The following is a 24513-nucleotide window of genomic DNA, read 5'->3' as shown; positions in this document are numbered from 1 at the left end:
AAGAAATAAATAACTTTAATAAGGAACTGTAGGGCCCACTCTGCAAACCCTAACTAAGGCAAGGACTTCAATGGTACTATTCACATGAGTAAAGACTACTCACTTGAGTATGGGTTTGCAGGATTCAAACTACACTGTATGTAATATTTAGTTCAAAAATTCCATCCTCTTCTTTCTGAGGGACCATCTACATTATGTTTCTAACCACAATTTGATTCCACTCCCACCGCCAAGACAAAAACAGCATTATAGCACAGACAGGGCACTACCATGTTTGAACACAGTGCTACAGCATAGTACATTGTGCTGCACAAACAAGACCCTAAATTACTCTCAGACCTAGGCCCAGTCTCTGCTAGCAAATGGGTCACCGATTTATAGACACATTCATTACCCAATGCAAGAGGGGGCAATCAAGCATTCTCCATCGAGTGCTGAATGGGGCTTGGCTCTGCCTCCACCAGTAGTTAGTCTTTCCACTAACTTACATTCAACTACAGTTGAAGGCCATGGGGATTCAGCGGGATAATCATATGTAACGCATGTTGTCAAACACGGCCCCACATCTTGTGTTGACACAGGTTAGGCTCTGTTAAACTACAGCTTGAACTGTGAAAGACTCACCAAAACTGATTGTTCCTAGCACGGCTTTCCTGTCCAGCATGAACAGGATCCATTTGGTGTTTGTTTTCCCAAACAACAGAACTAGCTGAAACGGTAACATACTCTCCCTGGGGCAGTCTGTACCATGATTTTTGAACAAGTTTGTAACATGATTTGTGACTGTACTAGATGGGGGTGCAACAATCCTAGTCTGCAACCATGTGTGAAAATGATTTCAAACATGACTTCATCTTAGATGGTGGGCAGGGCTTTAGGTGAGACAATCTTCCTCATACCCCCACACAGGAAAAATTTTTAGAGCCCTGCATAGATACAAAATTTGTATCCGCATTCGATCCCCAATCTGCAAAAATGATCCGCGGATTTGCAGGGCTCTGTACATTTTTACTAATGCAATTGGAAAGTTCCAAAGCAGTGTAAGAAAATGAAAAAGCAACATGGGTAGAAATGAGAAATGTTTTCAATCTACCATTGAGGACACTGCCTCAGTACAGAAACAGCCTGATCCCAAACCCACTCAAATCTATTGGAGTCTTTCCACTAACTTCACTGGGTTTTGGCTTCAGCCCTAACACTTTCCTCTCAGTGAAGGAGCATAACTGGTAATGCTTTTGCTACCAGGAAGATAGAGTGACATGATAAGTTAAAAGAAGCAACAATCAATCACTCTTGCCGACTGTGCACCTCTAACCCTTTCTTCTTTAATATTTCAAATATTAATTATTTAAATACCTGTCAATGGGTCATAAGTCAAGTGCTGCAGATGATAATTGAACTGCAGGCCTAACTAAAAGGAGGAAAACCATTATAACTAAGAAGAATGGAAGCTCTGAAGGCAGGGGAAACCTCTTTTAGATTATGCATAAATAAGATTTCAGGTAGCCTTGAAGCTGACAAACAAAGCAAGCAGCTTCTTGAGGTTCTGTGCAGTTAAGAGCCCTGCAGTTCCACATACGCTATGCAACTCAGGGACCAACCCCGTTTTCCCCCTCTAGCAGTAAGAACAACCACCAGACACTGTCATGCAGCAGTTGGGTGACAGTGGTTGTGGAAAAGCCTGACCTAATTTCCTCTCTCTAGCAACCTTAAAAATGGTAAGAGCTGCCTTGAGAGTGTGTCCCAGGGCAAGATTTGTCTCAGGGGAATGGTCTGTTATGTTTTCATTTTAATAATGTATTTCTTGGAGGGCTGTGAACTCACAGACTAGTTTTCATTTGACCCTTCACAAAAGAAACCAAAGTCAGAATATTTTTGGACAGGTGTCCGGCTAGCTAATTATCACAGCCACTCCCAGAAGCCTGCACTTGGGACAGCACATTTTTCGTTTAAAAAAGGCAACCCAGCACAGTAGGTAGCATTTCATACTTCAAAGGAACAGTGGCTGAATTAGAAGCACTTTAAAGCTTGATTATATTTTAATTGGAAGTCTTTAGAGAGAATATTTTCATTTTGACTTTAGTCCTGTCCACCAAACAGAATTTAAATGTCAAACTTTTTTCTGCAACCACAAGGGCTAGCACCCTCTTTGTTTTTAAGGGAAAGCTCCCATAATCACATGACTCAAAGAGCTGGGTCTTCAAGAAAATCACCAGACTCTCAATAAAATTGTGAGAGTTGGCAACACTGAATACTCAACAGGACACCTATAGTTAAGGCTATGTTTTAGTCATGGGTATTTTTAGTAAAAGTCCTGTACAGGTCACAGGCAGTAAATAAAAATTCATTGTCCATGACTTGTACTATTTACCCATAACTAAAATTAGGGCCGGGTGCTCTAGGGATGCAGTTTGAGGGCACCATGGGTGCTGGGGGTGGGTGGCCCGGGATCCCCACTGGTGCTGGGGGGCAGGTTGGCAGGGCTGGTAGTCTCCCTACCCAGCTCCGCGTGTCCCTGCAGCTCTTAGGGGGAGGGAAGGCTGGGGAGTGCCGCGCGATGCCCCCGCCGAGCTCCGGTTCCACAGCCGGGAACCGCAGCCAGTGGGAGCTGCGGTGGCAGCGTCTGCAAGCAGGGACAGCGCGCAGAGCCCCCTTGGCCCTCCTCCTAGGTCAGGAGTTGCAAGATTATGCCGGCTGCTTCCGGGGAGCCTCCCCCCACCAGATAAACGCCACCCCGCATCCCAGCTCCCTGCCCCAGCCTTGAGCTCAGTCCCACACCCAAACTGCTGCTGGCCCAGGGGCTGCCCAAGTGTTGGGGCAGCCCCTCAACCAGCCGCACTGGCTGCTGCAAAAGTCACGGAGGTGACGGAAAGTCACGGAATCCATGACTTCTGTGACCGACATGCAGCCTTATCTATAGTCCATGGACCATATTTTGAAAACCCTTCACCTATTTGCTAATAATGTATTAAAGGGTTTAACAGGATGTAAGAGAAAGGAAAGCTATTTGTCTTTTAAATAAAGTACATAAGTAACTAAACTAAAATGGATCATGCTTATGAGCGATTAAAAAAAAAAAAAGAGTGTAAGCTCTGTTCTGAGCTGGGGTTTTTTCAAAGACCACTTACATCCTTTCCCCTACTATCCATCTTGCTCTGAATACTACTGAATTTTTACATCACTACATTTGGCTAGCCATTTGTCGGAACGCTCATACTATGAGAGTGTTTCAGTAATATTTTACTGGCTGAAAGCTTTTTCTGGAAGAGAATGATCGTAATATCTTTTAGTTTCACATGCAAAATTTAAAAGCTGGTACTTTCTTCATTTTACTGTTTCCAAAATGGAAAGGGAGGGGACTCTCTAGAACAATAAATTAGGCTTCAGCCTGGTGTTACTAAGGAGGCAGGGTTACCAAGGAGGCAGCCCGGAGGCCAAATTCAGTGTAGGTAGGCCTATAACTATGAATAGAAATAGCTGGTCAAAATTGCTGGGTTTTCATTTTGGTGAACTATAGGTTAAAAAAAAAATCTGTTTGTCTGTCTAGAGAGAGAGAAGCATAAGCCAGTTTTATGGTCATGTGCCCATATTCCCTCTCCCCCCCACCCCCGGGTACTTAAGCCCTTCATGGTTTGGTTCCTGTGTTTTTAAGAGGCTATTTCTTCACACTCCAACTTGTCAGTTGAAATTAGCTGGTGGCAGAATTATACATCTGGGGGCTGGATGTATAGAATTTTCAACAGAAGACCCAAGAGGCTAGAATTCACTTTGGTCTGTGTTGAGCCGATGGATAAATTAATTGATTTGGGGGACGCGTTGTAAGACCTATTAATTCATGTAGATGTTCTCATGTTTAAAGTGGTTTAAGGAAGGTTGTGATATCTTAATTTTGTGGTTGGTGTTATCCATTTCTCTACACTCAAAAAACAAACAAATACATTCAATCAGAATTACTTTTATTTTAGATTAAGAGAGCAACAGAGGAAAGAAGAATAGTAGTAAAACCCCCAAGTGAAAATCACCCCTACTTAGAGGGCCCAGAAAGGCCTACAGACCACTTATGCCTTCAAATTAGAGCATGTGTGCTGTATAGGCTTTGTTGTGTGCACAGGGGTGAATTTCACCTTACATGAGAGAGCACATTGTGTGACTCCTCTAGCAGACTGCACTGAACTGAACACATAATGGCTGCCTGTCTCTATAGCCAGCAGAAATTTAAAGATGCATTAAACAGAAAAAGGCAAAATTGTTACGTAGATAAACACAGAAGAGGATTTTTAACATCATTTGTTGACATTAGTTCATATATGATAAATGTAGGTAGGTGATTTTATAGGGTTTTTTTTTTTGTACATGTGCATAGAGGCTACAATAGACACACTGTCAATTTGAAAAACAAACATCCTGATGTAAATAGGCATGCAAATAAAAGTCTAGTGGCCCTTGATGCTCTTGGCAAGTTTCCAGAGTTGCCCAAGATGTTGCAAAGGTGTTTTCAGCGTAACAGAAAATATTGTAAAACAATTTTTTAAAAAATGCTGACATTTCTAAATGTCAAACAAACAGCCAGCAAATAGACACTAGGGGTCACAGCATTTGCTGGCACTCATCTGATTTCTTCTCAGAGCCAATTGTTCTTGTTGTCACTACTGTTTCTCTTTGTCTGGAGCCAGTAATTTTGTTTGGCCAGTGGCTTAGGCAGGGGTACTGAAGCAAGCAGTTTACACACCAGTTGCTTTTATAGGTCAATTAAAATAAAATGAACTGGTACAAAAGCTTTTATAATCATCTGCGTTATTTCCTTAGGTGTTGAGAGGGGAAAGCAAGCAATTGTGTGTTATATAACAACACAGACACTGTGCATCTGTCCCTGATAAGAAGAAATTCACGTAGACTGATGTGAGATAAAATGAACAGCAGGAAGCTCAGAGGGTGTGAAATCAGTTCTCTTGAGTTTTTGCTGGAGGAGGAAGTGCACACAGAATGAAAGTGTGTATAGCGCACACAAAATGAAATAAAATGGAAGTGGATTCATTAGAAGTAGAGTTTTTTAGAAAATATAAATAGAGATGAGGAACTGCTATTCCCCTCAACAGACTGGACTCATTACTGAAGAGTTTTCAGGGTTTATTCAAAGAATGCAGGGAATTTAGGAGGGAAAAACTAGGATCACATGAGATCAGGGAGTTGGGTAGACTCTAACCAAAACCTTCCTAGTTCCTTACTACCCTGTCTACCTTTCCAATCGAGGGAGCAGAGATTCAGTGATGGAATATCATGAACATCAAAAGGACCTTTTCCTGGTTCCTTTTCTAATATTGTATCTAAATGAAACTTCACTATAGAAATGTGGGGCTGGAAGGGCTCAAGAGGTCATCTATTTCAGCCCTCTGTGCTAAGGCAGGATTAAGTATACCTGGGCCAATCCTGACAGCTGATGGGGTTCCCACAACCTCCCTAAATAAACTGTTCCAGTGCTTAACTATCCTTGTAGTTAGAAAGGCTTTCCTAATATCCAACCTAAACTTCCCTAGCTGCAAACTAAGCCCAATACTTCTTGTCCTACCCTCGGTGACATGGAGAACAATTGATCACCATCCTGTTTATAACAAACCTTTCACATATTTGAAGACTGTTATGCTTCCCCTCAACCTTCTCTTCTCTAGACTAAATATGCCCAATTCTTTCAACCTTTCCTTATAGATCACATTTTCTAAACCTCTGCTCATTTTTGTTGCTCTTTTCTGGGCTGTTTCCAATTTGTTCACATCTTTCTGAAGTGTGGTGCCCAAAATTGGATGCAATTTTCCAGCTGAGGCTTCACTATTGCCAAACCTAGCGCGACACTTAACTCCCATGTCTTACCTACAACAAAATGATGTTAACACAGCCCAGAATGACATGGCATTACGCTTCTGCAACCTTCCCCTGAAATGGAGTGCCAACTAACACTGAACAGCAATCTGGGAGTGCGTTAGTCCAGAGAGTCTGCAAATATTTTCATTTGGGATTTAAACCTGAGTGCATTACCACTTGTCGCACTGTAATAGAAGCGGTGACTTTTCATCCTGTCTGCTCTGATAAGTTCACTACTTGATTTTCCGGGCCACATGTAATCAAACATGAGCTTATTTTCTCATTTGGCTCTCAATTAATCTGATTTTTTTAAACCTAGTTAAAAACTCTTGCTTATCCTTCCACTGATATGAGGCTTCTAGAGTAATACCCAGCACCTATTTAGCACTTTTACTAGCCAAAGCACTGTCTGAACATTAACTGAACAATCCTCACGCCATTCCTTGGAGTCAGGTACAATATTATTATCTCCCTTATATTGTTGGGGAAATGGAGGCAAAGAGATGAAGTGCTTGGGGCCTAAGGCCACAGAAGAATTTAATACTGGGATTAGAACTCAGAAATTCCTGGGCTCAGGCCTCCAGACCTTCTCCTCTCTCAGTTATCTCACTTCTAAAACTAAGACTCCAATCCTGCTTTCATTTATGCACCACATAACACAGAGGTCTTCTTGGTCATTTATGGTAACTGAGATGCTCAAACAAAGAAACAGTCTCTCTCATATCAATGAGCATGGTCATGAATTCATCAGCAGAATGCTGTGTAAATCAAAATCCAAAAGGGCTAGGTGACCCAGAGTGTATGTATTGGATTCCTTTTGAGGAAACAGGAAAAGTAGGCCTCTTAGTGACCAAGTTACTCCTGATCTTCAACCTATGGATTTTAAAGACATGGACATATGGTTCTGACAGATCTCGCTGCGGGTTGACATGGCAAACATATTGTTATTAGATGCATTTCTATTGCATCACATTTGGCCCCAGATATATCGTTATGGGATATTTTGTGGTTGACATTTTGGCCCCAGCAGTTAGAACCCTGATTTATAATATTTAATGCGAGGCATATTTGATTTTAAGACTAATCCAGACCATTATGATAATCTAGTATGACCTTCTGTATAACACAGGCCATAGAATTTCACCCAGTTACATACTGAGCCCAATAACTTGTGTTTGACTAAAGCATATCTTATGCTCACAAGGGTCAATTCTCTTTCCAGTCATTTTCAGCCCCTATATGCAGCCACTACGTGAACAGGCCTCAAGTGCCAGCAATATGGAGATGACCCACAGGTCTATCTATTCTTCATGACATATGACCACACCTCTACCAACAAGAAGACAGATCCTTCTCTGGGAGGCAGTTCAAGACCATGGAATAAATTCACCCAGGAAGTAAGACCAATTACAAACTTCACTACCTTCCACTCCAAGTGCAAGGCACATATCTTTGACCTTATCTTCTCTAACATAAACACAGCATACACTTCTCTCCCCAGAGGAGAGGATAAGAAAACAAACAATGCATGATGGATATTAGCACACTGCTCAGTGCACTATTGCAAGGAGCTCAGATACTACAGTGATAAGCACAATATCAGAAGCGATATAGAACAGAATATGCTCAAAGACAATAGTTAAGTATGACTAAAAGTCACACAACAAAACATACACATGTCATGCAATGAGATTTTTGTGACAAATTACTGTCATGACTAAATGTCACAATCTGCTTAAGGTACCAGTACTGTACTCATATTATATCATATGAGAGCAACAAGCATTTGCCAACTAAACATGAATGAGTCCTTCAGTCTAATGATTTACCTACCTCCTCCCCCAAGCATACACAAGGAAATCCTTGAAAACTGGCTTTTCAGATGTATTGGCCCTCTCTCTCGTCACTGTTCCCACTAGTTTAAAAAAGCAAGAATTCTACATTCATCTACGTTTTGTGCAACCCCCTGGAAATCTGTGGAACTACCTGAGGTGTAAATAAGCACACTTGTCAAGATAGCTTTCATAATCTTCAGCCTTTACTCCCATTGAACAGCACATTACTCCATGAGTATCTCTGCTAAGGTCAATGGGATCACACATGGAATAAGGGGCTGCCAGGAGTAAAGGCTGGTCTACATGGGAAATTCACAGGAAGTTAGTGCAAAATAGCTAGGATATGAATTTAAAGCAAAAGAATTATCCCAAACTAACTCCCCATGTGGGCACATTCTGCAGTAAGAGTGCCTTTGTGCAGGTTAGATTAATTCACTTCCAGTAGCAATAGCTATTCCACACTAGCTATTCTGGACTTTTTCCCAGAGCAGACAAGCCACGAGTGAGGCTGTTAGAAACTGGCCCAAAGCAATTACTTTCTTATCATTGTTTATTACAGCTACTTGGGAGTTTGAAAGTAAATCAGTTTTCTTTTAAAGATTATTTTATGCCTCCATCCTGCAATATGTTCCAGCTCTCGCTATATAGAAGGGACAAACCCTATTTTTCAGCAAAATACTGACCCATTTGTCCAGCCTGTCCTTCCTAATGCACTCTTGGCCCAAAAGACTTACTTTTTCTCCTCAAAGGTCCCTATTTATAGCTTTCGAATGTTGGCAGATAGGATCTTGCAAGCACATGCTCGCTGGATTGTTGTCAGATTACCAAGTGTTGCATTCATGAATACTGTAATGAGGGAGGGCGAATTTGGCTTGGTTTAAGGGGGGATGGGGAAGAGCACTAAAGCAATTGTTCTAAACAATTTTTTTAAAATTGCAGTTTTCTAACAAATTTAGGGAAAATAAAAAAAGACAGGTCTCATTTCCAGTCTCCTGACCTTTCCATAAGTAAATAACTGAAAACAACCAATAGGTCAGTAAAATGCTATATTTCCTATTTTGCACTGAGTAAATGAAATATTCATTATTCAGTGTAATCACTGCATAATTATTGTTTAAATGAAATTTTACTCCTACCATGTATCTTAGTGGCAGGGATGAAGAATTAATTAAATAATCCTTATACATCAATTACAAAAGGTGTTCCATACTGGTCTAATCTCTGACCCTGCAGAGATGTATTTTTCATTGAGTCAAGCCTCAAGTCAAGAGTATATTACAGTGTTAGATATTCAGGGTTTCTCTATCTAGATTTGGTGAAAGAAGAGTAGAAAAAAAAACCACATTGTGTCACTGATTTTAAGGCTGGTCTGACCTCCTGCAAAACACAGGCCATAAAATTTCACCAGTCATTCCTATAATGGAGGGACTTGTTCTTCCCTACTTCATAGGTGAATGTTATCAAGCGTAATAACTTGTGGATCAACTAGGGCATAACTTTTAAAAAGACATTCAATGTGGATTTAAAGACTCCCAATGATGATGAGCTGATGACTTACATTTGGGCCACTTTGGTGGCTCAGTGATGATGCTTCTCATGAAACTTTCACAATAAAACCCAAAGCCAGTTGAAACTCATTTGACTTTAGGACTCATTACAAATCAGGTGTGGCCAGGTGTGCTTTGGTTCACAAATCTTTTGACAAATTTGGGTGAGTGGCCATCACACCTGGGACGACATGATTTTTGAGCTGCAATTTAGGCTGAACTTTGCTTTGAACTTCTGTATTCACTTGAATCCAAACCCTGAAGCAAAACTACATGAATCTGGACAGGAAAAAGGTCCATGAAAATTCTGCAAATTGAAGCACCAAAGTTCTAGGGTCAGGAGTGACAGAGAGACAGCATACTCAGCTGTGATTGGGGAGAGGAAATTACTCTAGATTGCTCAGATGTGATGCCTCTCACTCAGTAAAGCACAGCTTTGACAGGATCAAAGCCAATTTCTATCTGGGTCATTTCTGGCTGAGAAGATGGTTGTTGTGACTTGAGGCTGCGAGAGGGGGGTGAAGAAGGTTAAAGCAGAGGGAAACTGAAGGATTCTCACGGATATAAAAGGGATTATAATGAACCCTCAAATGGTGACAAAAAATCATGCTAATTTATACCCAGAGTTTTAAATAGACAAATCAGATTAAATATAAAAGCTCCTTACATGCATTAAGAAAACTATTTATGAAACAGACTACATGAGGGAAAGGTACCCTCCGAACAAGTTAGAACAGTACAGCTTAGTCAGAGCCAGCACTGCACAAGGGTGACATCATTGTTACCCTATCGAGCATTAGGATTAACTACAAGACAGGGTAAAATAATTTTGTTTGGTTCTGGTAATGGCGGAAATCTATGTAATACATTATATATAGTCCATCAATGGGGAAGTTTCATTTAAAACAATGTATTAATAATAAATAACACTATTAGCTAGCTCTTACATGGGACTCTCAAAGCAATTTACAAGGGAGATAAACATCACTCCAATTTTACAGATGGGGAAACAGAGGCACAAAGACTTGCCCAATTTCACTCCATTGGCCAGTGAATAGAACCCAAGTCTCCTGAGTTCCAGTCCAGTCCCCTGCGCGGATAAAAAAATTTGGATCCGTATCTGTGATAATTAACTTGTATCCAAACTGCAATCCACACTCCACCTTTATATGTATCTGCAGCCACACACTATCCCACTGTGCCTCTCAGGAGGAGCATGTGTGTGTGTGTGCACGCATGGGTACTGTATAAGAAAGCTATATGGCTTAATAAATGCACACACTATTATTGTTATTATTATTTTAAACATCATATTATACAACAGGCTACAAATAGCCTTTTAGATAAAAATAATAATAAACCTCTCAAGTCAAAAATACTCAAAATCACAAACTGAACTATAAAATAAAAAAGTATCCAACGAAGTGAGTATTCACCCACGAAAGCTCATGCTCCAATACGTCTGTTAGCCTATAAGGTGCCACAGGACTCTTTGCCGCTTATTTAGCTTGTGACTTCTACCAGCCCTGAATTATGGGACTTTGTCTTAGATGTCTTCCTCAGGACAGCTGATTTTCTTTGAAATATTACTGTGTAAAATCATGAAATCACCACAGTTTCTGGCTTAAGTGAAGTACAAGTCTCGTTAATTGTGTAACCAGAGACTGAGAAGGCTCTCACAGAGGGTGCACTGGATGCAGGGATGGAATGCATAAACCAAGCAACTCGACTGAGAAGGGGAAAGTTGTGCTTGTGTTGTCTCCACCACCCCAGCAATTGCACATCTTCATTCTTTGCCAGCTTCAGGGTGACATACAGGGTGACATACTTTGACACTTCATCGTCTTCACTTCCACACTCACTATATGAATCCTCAGACTCTGTATGTGACCATTTTTGTCTTCTTTGGTGATGGTGTCTGTGTAGCTGACGAAAGATGCATAAGATTCATTGCAGGTATATTTTTCTTCTGCAATGAGACAAGCTTCTTGGTCTCATGATAAACTTCCTGTCTCTCCTCTTCAGTGAAAAAATTTTTATCCCTTCATTTGTAGGTGCAGGAAAACCATGACTCTGTGCGTAGGCTTGATGTCAAACTTTTCGATGAGATATTGCAAGGCTTTGGATTTGAGTTGACTTAGACTATCTACATCAGTGGTAGAAGGATGGAGATGCTTTTTCAGTCGTTTGTACCAAATGGGCACAAAGTGGAAAGTGGCCTGTGATGACTGCTCTAGTGCATCTGAAGCTTCCTTGAAGGGCTGCAGGAACTCTATTAATAAAGATGCTCAGGGTGTTGTGGACAAAGCTATCAATGAGTTGTTACCCCCTTTTGTGTCAAAATTTTATATATTCTGTCCCACTGCTCCTCGATTGTCCTATATATATATGAGTTTGCTGTTCCATCATGTTTCTATATCTCCTTTCAGAGACTTTTGCAGTCTGCTTTGAAATCCAGATCTCCTGAAGTAAGATTTCAGCTTGCGTGGATCAGTTTGGCTACTGCTTCATCTTTCCGGTTTGGTAGCATGCTCAAGTGCGGTATTTATAATGTGCGCTGAGCAGCTTATTCGCACATAGGATTTGAGGGCTGCAACCATGTTCGCTCCTTGGTCCGTAACGAAAACCATCTGGTTGGTAATGCTGTGTATATCAAATCTTCTGAGTGCCTGAATAACAGCCAAATGAATGTTCTCTGTAGTTTTTGGTTTCCCGCTGTCAAACTGAGTCACACAAAGCACCCGCTCCACCATTCCGAACTGTTAGGGCTCTATATAGTGAACAATTATTCCCAAATAGGCAACCTTTCTGTAATCATTCATCCACGTATCTAGGGTAACTCCTCCACCCACTGTGCTCAGAATGTTTTTCAGCTCTCTGGAGATTTTTCTTTTTAATGCTGCCATAAGTGTTGCATGCTGGGCTAATTTTTTGGAATGTGGTATTAGCACACCTGCATCTATTTGACCATATTTGGCACCCATGTTAATCAAATATTGAGAATATGCAAGTAGTCCCTCGCCGCTGACTACCTCGAAAGTTCTTATGTCTGTTGCTACAAATTTCAATAATCCCTGAGTGACAGTTGTCTTCACGTCCTGTGTGATAGTGACCCATTTCTTGGTAAATATCTTCAGCAAACTGGATCTCGATTCCAGTCTACATTTATGTTTATGTAAGTTTGACGTACCAGTTTTATGACTGTGCTTTTACTAGACTTTTTTGCGTGCGACACATCCAGCCACAGTATCTCCGTTTTCATCAACAAGAAATCTGAAAATTGGCGATCTGCCTCTCTCATTTCCCTTCAGACTGTATGCACCAGCACTTAATTTCTTTTGGATTTCTTTCTCCATTGGCTCTTCAAATACACAGTTTGGAATCTTTTCTAGAGTCAACCGGCAAGGAAGTGCAGAGGGATGACACAGTGACAATTTCAATTCGCGCTGACAAACTGACAACGCAAGACAAAACCAAAGTGAACTTTCACCGGTATTAGTTGAATCTGAATAATTATATCCACATCCAGTCCGCAAAGATGGTAAACAATACAACCGCAGCTGTATCCACAGATGCAGATATCCGCGGATTTGCAGGGCTCTACCAATAAGCATACTACATCAAGTCACAATCTAGAGAGTCGAAGGAGTCTTGAAGATTTTGGTTAAGAAGTGAGAAAGAGCCAAAAAAGAAAAAGTCTCAATATGAACCCCCAAAGTTGGAGAAATTTGGAAAAACTTACAAATATATTACTTTAGATTATGTGATATATGAGAGCATGGGACTCGCAGGGAAAGGAATTCATGTTATTAAAACCTGAAAACATGATGGGATCACTACTCTCTAAATATGTGGGAGAAAGTCTAGATAATTACAGCCTATGTTTTTTTCACTATGTTAGAGTTTATAGGTGATTTTACAGTCACTGTTCAGTATCAGGCCCTCTATTTATTTCTTAATGAATGGGTGTATCTCCCATCACTGATGGCAACTTGGGGCACATACTAAGAGGAGAATACCTAGTAGAGATGGTCTCTGACCAAAAAGGTGAACAAAATTGTTCTATAAAACAGATTTAGGTTCTGTTTAAGAAAGGTAAACATCTACTGGACATTGTCTTTGTGACCTAAGAACCCATGGGTGCAACTGGCAGAAATCACAGGGGGTGCATAATATTGTACATGGATCCCCAGGTGAGATATCTTCATAATAGTTCACCAAAGGGTGGCTTGTGAGGTCTCTACCAAGAACTGATAGCCCACTGGTCATGATAATCAGTCCAAAAGGTATATATGGATAATATTTAAGTATCTACTGAAAATTATGTTCTGAAGGTCTTGGAGTTAAGGCAGATTAAGGAGGTATGATGATATATCAGAGATGTGCTTTTCAGGCAGGAAGTAACTGACACCTGTTTCCCTGTCTGGCTGTTTGTGTATTATGTATTGCATGCCTAGTTGTATACAGAGCCAGGTGCAAATTAAGCGATTGTGAAATCTACAAGGGAGAAAAATCTACAGGCAGAAACAAGCAGCAGGGGATGTTCTGTTTATGAACAAAGACAAAGGCTTGTTCTGGTATATCTTGGAGTGCAAGGGGACACATCTAATCCTTCACCTAAGCAGCAAACTGATGGCGTGCATGTCTCATGAAAGGAGGGTCACAGCCAGCCTAGCTGTAAAGTGCTTCATGTTTTTGGTATCTTGCTGATTAAGTCTAGGCTCTAGAATACCTGTTATGATTTTATTTTATATGGAAGCATTTGTTTTGATTACTTCTACTTGCTACTTCTTGAATCTCCATGCTTTGTTAAATAAACTCATTCTTGATTTTACTAGAAACAAGTCCAAGTGTTATGAGTTAAGTGGTGCGGAGATCTGAGGTGAAATTGGTAAGCTGAGGTGTTGTGTTTCTTTGGAAGCAGTGAACCCATTAATACTGCGAGTGTCCAGTGGAATAGGGGCTGTACACTCCAAGGAGACATGCAGAGGGCTCAAGGGTTGGAGTGCACCAATCATGAAACTGTAGAGTGCCAGCAGGGCCTGTGGGCAGGCCCAGAGGTGAGTGGTTGTGTTGCCTGCGGCTGGTGGAACTGACACACAGCAGGCACAGACTAGAATTCCTCACACTAAGGGGAGGTGGTAATGAGGTGCCTCACAACCCTGGGTAGCCCCAGGAAGTGTCACAGTGCTCTCTGCAGTTTTCATTGTGCATGCACGCGCAGACACACAAAAGGCACAATGCTAAATTTGGAGGAGCAGAAATTACTGAAATAAGTTGCTCCAGGCTACCCCCAATGGTTGGTTGAGCGGACCGCAGAAAGCAGCATTTAATACTATGTAACCTTGTCAGTTTGGCATTTTTTAAACTAATGTTTTCTGTGAGCTATACATTATTAAATATGTATTTCAGTGAGTCTATGAAGTGACAACATAGTTAATAATGACAGGTGATTTCCAGATGATACTACTTTGGCTAAGCACCTAAAAGTTCAAGAAGTCATCCCCAACCTTATCTGAACTTCTTGTTTCTTACAAATTGGGCTAGAAGTCTCACAGGAAAAGCTGTTCTTGCAGTATTTCAGTACGTCTGCTTCCAGCACTGGATACAAGCCAGATATGCCGAGGCAACATTTCACCACATTTATTCAGAACTCCAATAAGGTAGGTTTGAGGTGAAAGTTTAAGTCAGTTCTTATTCTATTTGAACTCATTTTCCCATCCCCAATAATCAGAGACTAGATTAGTTCAAACAATAATAGTCCTACATCTCTCTGTGGATCTACAGTAACTCCTCACTTAACGTTGTAGTTATGTTCCTGAAAAATGCGACTTTATGCGAAACAATGTTAAGCGAATCCAATTTCCTCAGACGAGTTAATGTAAGTGGGGAGTTAGGTTCCAGGGAAAAAAAATTTCGCCAGACAAAAGACATTATATACATATACAGTACAAGTTTTAAACAATTTTAAACAAACAGTTTAATATTGTACACAGCAATGAAGGATTGTGAAGCTTGGTTGAGGTGGTGGAGTAAGGGGGTGGAATATTTCCCAGGGAATGCCTTGCTGCTAAATGATGAACTAGCACTCGGCTGAGCCCTCAAGGGTTAATACGCTGTTGTTAATGCAGCCTCTCACTCTACAAGGCAGCATGGACTGAGGCAGGAGGGAGGAAACACAATAGATGTATGGCAGTGGCTGCGAACACTTCCCTGCAAAAACTGAACATGATGATGAGCCCATGCTATCTAGCTGGAGCACACCACTCCCTCCTCCTGGCATGGGGGAGGGATAGCTCAGTGGTTTGAGCATTGGCCTGCTAAACCCAGGGTTGTAAATTCAATCCTTGAAGAGGCCACTTAAGGATCTGGGACAAAAATCAGTAGTTGGTCCTGCTAGTGAAGGCAGGGGGCTGGACTTGATGTCCTTTTGGGGTCCCTTCCAATTCTATGCATGGCTGCACAAGTACTGACTTTCCAAAGTGCTCAGGAGTGCGTTCATGAGAGAGAGACGTGCATTGTCCCTTTAAGTACACTAACCCCACTTCAAGTATGTTGCCCTTTTAAGCAGTTCAGACAGGAAAAACCAGCTTCCAGCAAGCTCCCTCCATTCTGTCCCCGAGCCCCGTCCCCCTCCTCCGCTTTGTGGAGAGGAGGTACAGAGCGGGGTGCAGGAACAGGGGGACATCCTGACATCAGCACCCCTCTCCCTCACACTCCCAGCAAGCAGGAAGCCCCTGGGAGCAGCTCCAAGGCAGAGGGCAGGGCAGGAGCAGCACAGTAGTCGGGGGAGGGACTGCTGGGCAGCTGCCAAGCCACATACCTTACAGGGAATTTAGGGGAGCTGATGTGGGGAGCTGCCGACCCCCCCAGTTCTAATCCCCATGAGGAGGAGCTGCTCTTCCAGCAAGCAGTGGACAAAGCAGGCAGCTGCCAAAGGACGTTATAAGGGAGCACTGCGCAACTTTAAACGAGCACGTTCTAACAGATCAGCAACATAACAACATTAAACCAGGACAACGTTAAGTGAGGAGTTACTGTATAGTGATATTCAGGGGGGTAAGTATCTGAAAGGGCTACTAAACTAAAGGATTTGGGTAACTAGACAGTGTAACAATCACTCTCTCTCTCTCTCGTCTTTCTCTCACATGCATCCGACGAAGTGGGTATTCACCCACGAAAGCTCATGCTGCAAAACGTCTGTTAGTCTATAAGGTGCCACAGGACTCTGCCGCTTTTACAGATCCAGACTAACACGGCTACCCCTCTGATACTTGTCTCTCTCTCTTGATATCAAACTCCTCACTGACAAAATACACTGCATAAACATTTTGCAACTCTATGGTGGTGCCACTTTGACAATTAGACAAAGAAAGGAGTCCCCTGCTGAGAAATTTGGGACCACATTCAAGGTTATGTGGATGGATGCCCCCTGCCTCTGAGAACTCTGGCTTGGGATTTTCAATATCCACCTCCAGAATTACATGAAGAGGTCTCTCTCTTCAGGCTCCATCCTCCAGAGTGCTGAACACACTGGCCCCTGACTAGTAAAGTAATGCACGTTGTAGGACTGAGCCTTAGAAGACAGAATCATTCCTAATCATTAGAGCAAAGGACTAGAGTGAAGAATCCCAAGAGTCCTATCCCTTGTTCTGCCACTGATATACTGTGCAAGTCACTTCACTGCTCTGTGATGCAATGTCTCCATCTGCCCACTGAGAACAATAATTCTGCTCACTTATGTGGCAGGCATGCAATGAGGCTTAATTCATGTTTTAAAAATGCCAAGAGATCCTGGTATGAAAGATACTATTGAAGTACAATTATTAATTTAAAAATTCTAACCGTTAGCTGTCACAGAGCTCGACAGCCTAACGGCCTGATCAGCTCTTTGCTTCAGTGCTAGGTTTGAATACACCCTGAAGAAATACACTAGATCTACAAGCTGATTCCACATACTTTAGAAAAATCAATTCAGAGGAGAAATGGCAGCCATGAATAAGGAAGGCACCTGAGCCTAAAACATTATTTTAAAAGACTCGGTCCCGAGGAAAAGCATATAAGAGCCCTGCGAGGGTCATCTGGAAATTAACTCTGGAATCAATAGGACACGTTTTGTGGGTCTGCAACTCAGGAACAGGTTACTAGGGATGTGCCTAGGAGATCAAAGAACTTAGAAAAGTCATTCATTTTTATGGAGAACTTTATACACCTAGACCCCATTCCTGTCTCAAGGACTATGTGGATACATCCTTACATGCACAGAGTTCTCAAGGCAGGATGGGGGTGCCAGTCATCGGGTCAAACACAGTAGGTTCAAGCTCTTTTGTCTCAGTTTCATTACTGTTGCTAGAGGTATTGCAAATGCTGACAACATAATTATAACTGCCATTCTTCCTGCTATGAACTAGGCTTGCAAGCATTGACTAAGCAACCTTATGAAACCCAATATTAATTGCATCTTCTATACCTCATTTCACATTGTATGTAAACATTAGAGCTTGAAGGAAAGCACTGTTACAAAGGGCCCCTGTTCCCACTCCTTTCAAGATGTTATTTTTAAAATGCACTGTGGGAAAATTTCAAAAGGAAACTTTTTTACAAGTTATTAATTTGTCTCCAAAAGGCACTTCCAGATGGTGGGATTTTTGTAAAAGCATGTAATTTTCTCGTATGTAGGGCTTGCTCAGACACCACTACTCTGTGGTTAACCTTTAGAGAGCTATTCATCTGAACTATATTCCCTTAAGGAGCTTTATATCCTTCAAGAGGCCTCATTTTCTTGAAATAGAGTAAATCACAGATTAGGACTTGGGTTAAACTTCAGAATATGGCTCTAGTTATGCTCCTGCTGAGTCCATGGGAGTGCTGCCACTGACTACAGTGGTAGCAGGATCGGCCTTATATTTGAATACAAGACTTTAATTATTTGGCATTTGCATTATAAAAGGTTTCATATGTATATCCAAAGTTGTAGAAAAATGTGCAGTTCCATTATAATTTATTATAAATTGTACGTATTATATTTATCATCAACAAGGACTATATGATATATAGTTAAAGTCTGTATTGTACTACGTATGTGCAAGCAGGGCAGGCCTCCCTGAATTTCCTGACATTTGTGATATGAGGTTAAATTTTCAGTCTTAACATTGCACTAATATGTGCATTCATATAGCTTTGGGCCCCTTATGTAACCAGAGAGTAACAGATAATACAAAAAGCAAGTAATTCTTCTCTCTCTTTTGCTTTCATGTTAGACAGACCCACGAGAAGACAAAAGTAATTTAGAGAGATAATTCTCATCTCAATACACAAGCATAACTCATATTAACAATAATGGGAATCAAACACAAAATCCATGCCTGGTATAAATCTATTGTTTTTAATGGATGTACACCATGGATGAATTTGGTTCTGTGCCTCTGTTCTCATCTGCATATATGCACATAACTCCCGTTGATGTTAACAAGAATTTTGTGTGTCCACGAAGAGTAGAAGAGATCTCACATTCTGGGGCGGCTCTATGGTTTTTGCTGCCCCAAACATGGTAGTCAGGCAGCCTTCAGTGGCACACCTGCGGGCGGTCCGCTGGTGACGTGGATTCGGCAGCGTTTCTGCGGGTGATCTGCCGATCCCACACCTTCGGTGTACCCGCTGCCGAATTGCCGCTGAAGCCACGGGACCGGCGGACCTCCCACAGGCATATCGGCCTGACTGCTGCCCTCATGGCAACCAGCACGCCGCCCCCCCGCAGCTTGCCGCCACAGGCACACGCTTGCTGCACTGGTGCCTGGAGCCGCCCCTGCTCACATTTACACAGGTGCCGCTGCCCATTCCCCTTGCTCATCTTAAACCTCATCTGAGCAAATGCTTCCAAGAAGGGTGAATTTCGTTTAGATGTATAGCTACAAGATTTGTGTAATCTGACATACTGGAAAGCAGTCATGTAAGAAGATGTTGTGCTTAAGACACTCAACTGGGACTCTAGAGATCTAGGTTTAGTTCCTTCCTCTGCCACAGATTTCCTGCCTTACCTTGGACAAGTCACTTCTCTCTGTGTCTCAGTTCCCCATATGTGAAAAAGGAATAGCAACTCTTCCCTACCTCACAAGGGGCACTATGAAGATAAATTCACTAATATGTATGAGAGACTCATATACTATGGTGATGGAGACCATATAAGTAGATAGAAAACATGCAATTGTATTATTTGTTACCAGTGGTAGCCACAATGCGGGAGGCTGAAGGTTCATGGTGCACTTGGTAGTTGTTCACAGAAAGCTGGTCACATGATGCCGGCTCCTCTTCCTTATTTCCAGCTATTAAACTGCATTAACCAACAGCTAAATGTACATTAAAATTCTTTTCTAATATTACTTTCCCATGGTAGCAATTGCTATCACAAACAGGAAGGGTAATCACAAAAGGAAGCAGTGTTGGCCTACAAGACAGTCTCTCCCTAGTAACATGTAATCCACATTATGAAAAAGTTTGAGAACCCCTGTAAGTTGGCACTTTGAAACATAAAAGAAGGCACAGTCTCTGCCCTAATACATAAGAGACGGAACAAAGAAAGAGGACAGGGGAAATAGAACACCAAAGTAAAGACATCACATGGACAGGGACAAGATCATACAATGATAGGATGATGTAGGTTTTATTATATATATTTTTTCTGTTGCATATACAGACTATTTCCATTTACCTAGCAACCTCCCTGGTATCAGCCATCTAGTTTATTACAGGTGTCAGGGTAGAAGTGGGCTTTCAGGAGGGATTTGAATACAAAATGAGTATGGTCTTGGGGATCAGCTGAGAGAGAACATTCTATGAAGCGGGGGTTGAGGGGAAGCACAGAGGGGTCTGTGGGAAAAGAGGATGTGTCAAGGTCTGCATCACTAGTGGCCTTAGTGTGTGGCGGGGAAGGGTGCACGGAAAGACACAAAAGTGAATCAGTGGAGAGAGGCAGAAGAAAAGATCCCCGGAAAATGTTTCAAGAGAGAAATTTGAAGTAGGAGAAAGGGGCCCTGACAGCCAGGAACAGGAGATTATTCCAAGCCACGTTCATTTAATATGTGAAGTCACGACTGCAGAGAGAGAAGAAAGCAGCTGTAAGACAAGACGACTGGAAGGAGCATCAGGAGCAAGCGAGGGAGTAGAAGGAAATGAGATCAGAGCTGTAGGCGGAGGTAGAATTCTGTTGTAGCTTGAAGGTGAAGATAAACAACTTGAATTTGAGGCAGTAAGATGAGGAGCCAATAAAGGGATTAAAGGCAGCCAGGGGACATGGCTGAAGTGATGGAGAAAATTACACCTTTAGCTGCAGTGTTTTAGTTTAAAAAGAAAAAAAACATGAGAAGAATGGAGGTCAGAAAAGAGCAGATTCCAATAGTCAAGGCAATAATTGTAACAAGGATTGCAGCACTTAGAACTCAGGTTCTAAGATGAGAGTCAGGAGCTAAGGAAACTCAATGCCATCACCCGTCTACAATCCCTGATTTCTTTGCTCAAAAATTCTGCTAGCTCTCCCCACCCCATGACCCCAGCTTCTGTTCCTATGTGTCATCTCCCCCCAGCTACTTCTCAGTGCTGGTCTACGCTGGGAACTTACATTGGCATAACATCTATAGGGGGTGTGAAAAATCCACACCACTGAGAGATGTAGCTATGCCGACCTAACCACCAGTGTAGACAGCGCTAGCTTAACAGAAGAATAGCTACTGCCTCTCAAGCAGGTGGATTAGCTACACCAACAGGAGAACCCCTCCTGTAGGCATAGGTAGGGTCTACATTGAAGCACTGCAGCTGTGCCACTATAGTGCTTCAAATGTAGACAAGCCCTAGGACTGAGAGGATAAACCTGGCAGTGGAGAGAGGCAGGTGGGAGGTGAGACTGGGTACAACATTATCTGAAGCCCTCCTCAAACCTGTGACAACAACCTGCCAAGCCAATGAAGACCTGGACCCAGCCCTTGGTTTGAGGTACAGGCCAGTCAACAACAGACTCCACCCTTTGGAGCTCAGGACAAATGTGTTCTTCCCTAATGTCCTTTTCCAGTTATTCCTGTTGGACTACTCTTCTTGTATAGCCTGGAGCTTTAAGAGACTTTGTTGCACTGAATCCATCCTGCATTTTAAATTCTCTCTAAACCTGGTTACATATTCAGTTATGGGCTCTCTCCTTCATTCCAGGTCCACCTCCCAGGAATCCCTAATAAGATACAGGGGCCCTCTGATCTTTCTCCCATGCAGGAGGTCAATCGAGGTAAATCCTGTGGACTCTTGGGGTACTCACTTGCAAGCAAATAATAGATACAGCAGTGATACATTCCAATCTCCCACTTTCCTGTCCACATACATTCTTAGTTAAAATCTGCCCCTTACTACTCAGAGGCAAATGGTCAAGTTCATGCTATTTTACCCCACACTTCTTCCACAATTCTCTCAATATCAGGGACGTGATAGCTGACCCTCTATCCAACAGGATTTCTTCTGGAAAACACACACTGATTAATGTAGTGAACTGTGCATCTGCCACTGTTCCCGTTTCCACGTTTGACTTGGCGACTGCCTCTGGATATCTAGTGGCAAATCAACTACCACTAATATGTATCTTTTCCCATTTCTGGACAGCCTGGAAAATGGCTGTATGATATCCATGACGACCCTGTGGAATGCTTCTTTATTTACACATAAAGGCTGCAACAGAGCCTTGCTGATACTGGTAGGTTTCTCCTGCTTCTGACGTAAGCCACGTGCCTTACGATAGGCCTTCACCAAATCCTGAATATGGGGCCAACAAATGTTTTTTCAAGTCTCTCAAAAGTTCTTCCCTCCCCCAGTGACCAGCAAATGGACAATCATGTGCCAAACTTAATAGCTCTGCACTTTTGGGGCACCACAAGCTGCCTGTAGAGCTCTCCAGTGAGCCTGGTCTCATTCTCCTGCACAAAGAACTCACCACTGCTTTCCTTATTGGGCACATGCCTGTGCTAGGGCCCTGTAATGATGATTCCCATAAAGGGATCGGTTCTGCTGAGGGGCATGCTTGGAATCACACTGCCTTCCCCTTTTCCCAGGGATAAACGGGGGGCTCTCTTCACACCAGGCTTCTGCTTCTCTCTCTGGGGTTTGTGCTCACTGAACGGTCTGGCCTGGATATAGGAGTCAGCAATATCTGCTGCTTCCTGTACAGTGGCAAGGAATTTATCCCTGACTGCCACTGACTTCTTCAGTACATATACTAAGAAAACGTTCCTGTGCAAAGAGATAAAACAACTGGTCAGAATCCTCTACCCCTTTCCCCTTTGTCTACCTTTTCATTAAATCACACATTCTCTACACAGTCTCAGTGACTCAACTTCTCATGCGCTTTTTTGAGGTTTGTAAATCTTAAACGGTACACTTTGGGGGTGATCTTTGCAACACAGCTGTTTCATATTTCAATGTCTCCCCCACGTCCATCTCATTAAACTCCTGCAGCATTTTACGAGACAAGGTGGAGATCGGCTTGGGTACTCTTTTTTCCTCTAGAACTTTGCGCAGCTCACATACTCTTTCAAAAGTGATGAGATACTTCTCAATACAATCTGTCTCTCTGTATGCAGGGCAAAGTTTGTCCCAGATGGCTGACTCTTGGGGAATATTACCCATGGGCTAAGGGTTCAGCTTTTGTAAGGCCAGTATGCTCAGGGCATGGTGCCTCTCTTTTTTCTTTGGCTTCAATTTCTGCTATCCTCTACTGGCGCTCACACTCTCTCTCTGTTTCTGCTAATTCCAGCTTGTGAAGCTCTATCCTGGCCTCATCCAGGTCCATGGGTGTCACACTGGTGGTGGTATTAGGCAGATTCCCCGAGTCTTTAAGCACACTCCGGGAGTTTGGCTGTCCTTCGTGATGCCTGTCAGATTCCACGAGGAGGGTTTTCAACCCTTGCATACATCTTCTGCGGCAAATAAGCAGCACTCTGCACACAACTCTTCCAGCTGCTTCTTGATGGGCTTAATATACAGTTATCTGCTCATCCTGCCTTTTCTGCTGCTCTGTTTCCTTTCCCAAAATAAAACAAACTGTAACCTTTCTTTCCCTGTTTCTAACGTTCCCTCTCTTTGATCTCTCACTAACCGATGTACAAGTGCGTGGTCTGTGGTTAGCTAGCAAACAAGGTAACAGATCCTGCCAACTACGCCACTGTGACGGTGCTCGGGGCAGCCAGGACTGTGAGTCACCTTGTTATTCCCTGCTTCCAGTAAGAGGGAGTCTTTCCTGTGATGTCTGTTTGCCAGCTCCCTCACACCACCAGCCACTCAAGCACTCCCCTACAGCTATGCTAACCCTGACTTTGCCTTGCAGGTTAACAATAGGTGCACCCCAATCCTTGAGTGCTCCCGCTGTGATATCCAGCCCCTGACCACTTACAGAAATCCCAGATCCTTTGCCCCCAAAGGAACAGTGCACTCCAGTGCATGAGTCTGACCTTAAATCACAACTCCTGTATAATGCATAGCACTTGTGAATACTTATAATAAACCAAAAGCAGGTTTATTTCAGAGGGAGAATAGAGATTCTACTCTAAACAAGACAGTGGTGGAAACAAGTGGTTACAATACAAAACAAAAATAATAAAACATGAACCTGGGGCTGCACTTACCAATAGTTACCTTTCCTATCTAATAAAATAGGTTCTCCCCTCCCCCACCACCACACACACACACACACACACACACACACACACACACACACACACACACACACACACACACACACACACACAGTTAAGTCTGTTGCAGGGATGGATGGCTTCATAGGAACCAGGATCCAAATTTTCATGAGAATGTCCCTGCTCCCCAAGGATTCTCCTTAGTGAAAGGATTCAGGGAGTCTTTCCCCCTCCTCTGTTATACAGATATAGTCTTTTGTCTATAGTCTGTTGTAATGTTCCTTTTTTACTCCAAATGGTTTTGATTGTTTGCAGTTGTCTCTGATGGTTTGCCACTAATAGTCTGAGGATGAAGACAATTAAGCCTTGCATTACTTCACCAGCTCACCAGGGAAGGGGTGACAACTCCCTCTTGCATGTGTGGGCCATCATGAGATACATTATCCCCGGTGACTAACTTTTATATCAAGCTCCTAAAGCATACTTTCAGTATAGTCACATTATTCCTTAAATATTACCCATACATACATCTTGCAATGATTATGAGCCTTGGTAAGTTATGAGCTTTCTGTAGAGACCTTACATGTTACCCCTCATGGATAAATACCCTGCAAG

At 42.5% G+C, this 24513-nt stretch overlaps 1 protein-coding gene across 2 annotated transcripts in view; it reads right to left on the bottom strand.

Moving 5' to 3' along the window:
- Window positions 1-24513, bottom strand: part of VOPP1 (VOPP1 WW domain binding protein) — a 99540-nt gene that overhangs the window by 47990 nt on the left and 27037 nt on the right. The gene's annotated exons all lie outside the window — the stretch shown is intronic.

The sequence above is a fragment of the Mauremys reevesii genome, linkage group 2 (assembly GCF_016161935.1).
Source record: "Mauremys reevesii isolate NIE-2019 linkage group 2, ASM1616193v1, whole genome shotgun sequence".
NCBI lineage: Eukaryota > Metazoa > Chordata > Testudines > Geoemydidae > Mauremys > Mauremys reevesii.
Note: the sequence above shows the minus strand (reverse complement) of the source record. Positions and strands in the feature narration are given on the sequence as shown.